The sequence below is a fragment of the Maylandia zebra genome, linkage group LG2, assembly GCF_041146795.1.
Source record: "Maylandia zebra isolate NMK-2024a linkage group LG2, Mzebra_GT3a, whole genome shotgun sequence".
NCBI lineage: Eukaryota > Metazoa > Chordata > Actinopteri > Cichliformes > Cichlidae > Maylandia > Maylandia zebra.
Window position 1 is genome coordinate 23,364,578 of NC_135168.1, and position 4,927 is coordinate 23,369,504.

General features: G+C 38.8%; 1 long non-coding RNA gene across 1 annotated transcript; it reads right to left on the minus strand.

Annotated features, from left to right (window-relative positions):
• Nucleotides 1-558: 558 nt before the first annotated feature.
• LOC143413680 (uncharacterized) lies at nt 559-3,058 on the minus strand. Its single transcript, XR_013094287.1, has 3 exons — nt 3,004-3,058; nt 1,125-1,523; nt 559-967 (listed from the first exon to the last, which is right to left on the minus strand). It is a non-coding gene; the product is annotated as an uncharacterized LOC143413680 (long non-coding RNA).
• Nucleotides 3,059-4,927: the final 1,869 nt, after the last annotated feature.

Here is a 4,927-nt window from a genome sequence, read left to right on the forward strand (position 1 = left end):
CTGGTGATATTGGTGACAAAGAGGTCCTTCAGATTACTTTGGTCACTAGCATGTAGTTTGCATGGAAGATGCCAGCTTGTCTGTAAACACTCGCTAACAAACCACTCAGTAAAACTTGGGCAGCTTACACCAGAAAAGGAGAATGTTTACTATTGTTTAGCAAATAGTTTACAATTGTTGGCAGTCTTTACAACTAATTTCACGACTGACAGAAACTTCGAGAAACTGCTCACAACCATCAGAGAATCTATACTTCATCTAGACTCCACACATCTGTATGTAAATGAACAAAGCTTCAGATGAGCTAACTGGGAGTTAAATAGTCTTCCATTAGATTTTGGTGTCCCTCTGAGTCATCCGCATTTCTTAACATTTATCCATCTGCTACTATGTTTGCTTTACTTTAACAGGTTTATTTCGGTTACCTTTGTGTCTTTGACATATCAATATCCAGGGTTAGTGCTCTTATAGAGCACTTCAGCAGCACAGGAGCATTTTTAGAAATATTAACTGTGTTTTAATATTTTCTGACAATAAACACAAAAGCATGTGGTTTTCCAAAATCACAACATGAAGCCAGATTTCTCTTTTTCTTATCTATCAAAAGGATATGAATACAAAAAGATGACTGAACGGATACTAAAACAAATAAACCAATTTGATTTTCGACCCCCAAAATCAAATTGGGTGGTTGTTACATGCATAAGATCCAAACTTGTAATTTGAACTAAATAATTCCATGTTTCTATGGTGAACGTAATTAAATCATGTAGCATCTGCAAGAAATTCAGCAACTTAATTTGTTCTTGTTGAGATGACATCATACAATCTAGTAAGAGTGGCTGGATCCAGGCAACTAACCGCTCCTCTTCTGTTGACCAACCAGGTTGTCCAAGTGGAGATCCAGCTGAGCCAGGAACTTTGTTTGAGGGGGGATGGTGGCAATTCTCTTAAACTCAGCGTTGATCTGAAAACATGAGCACAGAGAAATGAGCTTCAAAGGTTTAATACCTGGAAGAAGGCCGCAATCACTCATGCTGAAGAAATGGGCTGTCAAATAACAACTGTGCCTTAACCATTTTAGGCTAATACCACAAGAACACCGTGTATGAGGCGAACCTTACCTCATGGAAATCAAATAGAGCAGGCCATCTTGCCATGAAAGCCTCCACCATTGGTGCATCACGAACAACTTCATGTCTTCTGTATGAAAAAGTCTTTTCCATCTTTAGTTTCACCAACTCTGTTACTCTTTTTTTTATGTCCATGTGGTGGGCTTTGACATGTCAATAGCTTTAAGAGTCCCCTTGTCTGCTACTTCTGAAACTGAGGTAAGGTTAAGAAACTCATTCCCAAACAAGGAATCCATAAACTGAAGTCTGAAACTGCCCTGAAGACAACACTGTCTCTTGACTTCAACGATGAGATCCTCAGTTGATTCAGGCGCTCCATTAGAGAGTGAGCCTTCGACAGGTTCCGTCAGCCAAAACAGTCTTTAGGACCATAGGACTCCCCATAGGACTCTGTAGGAAAAAAAGAATTAATATCAGACATTCAGAAAGAATCATTTCAGTTTAGTTTTCATAAAGCTATCCATACCCAATACTCAAAGTTATAAAGATCAGACATAAAAAAGAAGAATTTATCTAATGAAATACATGCGACTGAACCTATTACACTTATATGAACACCTTTTATTTCTATATGCCATTTTAAAGTCACAATGTGGACTGATCCAATCTCATAGTCAACCAATGGATAAGTATCAAGGAGTTCACAGAGTGAAGCGAGAGTGAATATTCTTGTGGATACTGGGGGGAGCTCAAAAGCTCTGTCGTGCTCTCTGTACCAGCCACCAAGCTCTCTGACAATGTAGAATATGCTGTGGTACAATGCAGATATGGTTTTTCAGTATTCTGGCAATCCACCTGCTGCCCTTTGGGCCAGTACCATTCCATTTCTATACGTTATGCCCTTTAATGTCACACACTGTGCAAAGTTGACCTCTAGAATGTCAGGGAATATGTACCTAATGACTTAAGCTATCTCCTCTTTAAGCAAATCCACTAGAAAGGCCGATACAGCTGAGCTCTCTAATTCAGACTTGCCAAGAGATGGGGAGTTTAGATGGTAAGCTATCATCATCTGATGTTTTGACTTCTGTAATCATAAAGGTAAAAATTCCACCATCACAAAAAACATTAATTTTAATTGAAAAAAGGTATTCCAGTCCAGAAGAGCATCAATGGTTTTTTAAAGTACCAATCTTTCCCTCATTTATACATAATGTTTTGAGAAGCAGCTCACATATGTTCTACACAAAGTAGAAAAAAAAAGAGGGGGGGGGGGGGGGGGAGGGTCCTAATTTGTTTTGGGCCGATGTTGGAAAGTTCACAATACATCACTTAATAAGACATAGTCTGTTGAACAAACTTATCTCCTTGTAGATATCTGCTGTATTATTTGGGCATGATCGATAGAATAGTCAAGTAAGTGACACTTCACCTAAAACAATGACTAAATGGAAAAATGATTTGGCATTTATGGGCACAGGTTCTCAAACCCACGTCTAAGGTGGCAGGATGCTTATTATAACTTGAGTGCATGTCATCAGCAAGAATTAAGGTATGGCACTGTGGCCCTCCCAGCTTCTGAAACTCTGACGGTTACAGCCAGACTAATTAGCCAATGTAGCCATAGCTAGCACGAGTAACACAAACACTATTGCTCTCTCAGTGACGTTTTAACTTGCTAAGCCATCAAAAACGTCAGTGCTCTCTGTCACATGCATAAATTCCATATCTGACCGACAACAGCTGCTTTCTCCCGACTATGTGCAATTTGTTAATATTTTTCAGCTTTGGCCACAAAGCTAATACCAACTTTAGCTAGCACTGTAAAAACAACATGTAGATGCATTACAGATTACGTTTCATATAGCATGCACTACAACAATTCTGTGAAAACGTACCCAACTAAAACAAATGTATTTAAATTACTTACCTTCTCACTATGCCTGACTCAGTGCCAAAGGTTGCATGTGGCTGAACAGTCTTCCAGAATCTGGCGGTCAATTGCGCTCTCCTTAAATTATGCTGTTGTCTTATTGGATAAGGTAGGTCCTATTATCCAATCAAATTTAGTTGTTGTCTTTGAATATATTGCATCATTTCCGGTTGTGGTCAAACATGATTACAATGGTTTTAGTATTCTAATTTAGTCACTTTAAATCAATGCAAGAAAAATGAGTAGTCTCAGTATTGTTTATAATCAAGTAAATGGTACTTTATTTAATCATGTAAATAAGAGAAACATGAGAGGCTTGTGTAGCATTAACTAAATTCATTTGTGCAAATTCAAAAGCCTGCCAATTCCCATTATTTCAGTGTACCCTGTCCCTCTTGCCCTATCACTTCCGCAGCCCAGATAAAGCTAAGAAGATGGGTGGATTGAAAGTTGCTGTAAATCCATTGATTTCTTTTGTTGAACATTACTTAATATGAATACAACATGTACTACAGACATAAGTTACATTTCATTCATTCAACAAGATTATCATTGGTGTAACAAACAACTATTTTACTAGTTCATGTAACAAGACAGATTTTTGATGTGCCAAAGTGTTTAAACAATATAAGATGGATTTAAATAAATTTAATTAGACTAACGTGGTGCAAACATGTTGATTGAACAAAAGTCAAATTAATTGAATGTTAATGTTAATATTATGTTAAACCTACACACATATATTGTGTTGACACAACACAATCAAGATGGATTAATATAACATGATTTGTTTAGATGGAATATAAGTGGCAAGATAAAATTACGTTCATCCAATGAATTATTTTTTTGAGTGCACAGCATCAAACACTTAAATGTCTTCAGAAGCATTAAAATATGATGCCAGGTGAGCAGCCTAGTGTGAGTTGTGCGTCACAGCACCAACTACCACGGACAGTTTGTCATTTGGGGAAATTAGAACTGGCTCAGATTACAGAACAAGCTCAAAGAGAGACATACAGAGACCACAGAAATATGGTAAAAATAAAACAAAAGTGCACAAAAGACACAGTTAAGTTAGAAAGCACACAAAACAGGCTACCTGACTTATATTTGGGTCATAGATTAGACAGGCAACTCCAAAACCAGCAAAAGAAACACAAGAATTAACATCAGCTGAGGCTTCATTGCATCCAGAGATGCAGGTTGGTGCATGTCTTTGTGTGTGTGTGTGTGTGTGTGTGTGTGTGTGTGTGTGTGTGTGTGTGTGTGTGCGTGTGTGTGTGTGTGTGTGTGTGTGTGTGTGTGTTTGTGTGTGTGTGTTTGTGTGTATTTGTGTTATCCTAGCCTCTGGGAGCTGAAGCCACACGGAGCATATACTCTGTCCCACGATGTGTGTGTGTGTGTGCACCTGCAATCACAGTCTTCACCGGAGATCTGTACTGACAGTTGAGCCTCGCAGCAGCAGTTTCAGTCACATGAAACACCGAGAACGAGGAATCTTTTTATGTTAAACACACACGCACACACCGCCGTGTCTCTGTTGTCAGTTAACTTTGGGACAGAAGCCATCAGCCTCGAGCCTCTGCAGCACACACAAGAACACTGATTCAGTCACGTATCACTGATGGATTCGAGTTAGAGATGCTTATCAGATATCGAGGGCAGCACACTCACAGCATCTCTGCTCAACTGTAGATGTTTCCTGGTATCAGTGTGTATCGGATTTGTAGAAAAGTTTGCATTTTACAAGGTATGCTCCCTGAAATAGTACATCCAGGCCACCGTGCCCTACAACATGCTCAGTTGTATGCTTACAGATTCAGATTTGCTGTTTCTCAGCTCATCAGGATGCAGGATCCCTACAAACTGGAACAGAATTGTTATTTGGTGATTTGTATTAAAAGATCTTCCCCAGTTTAAG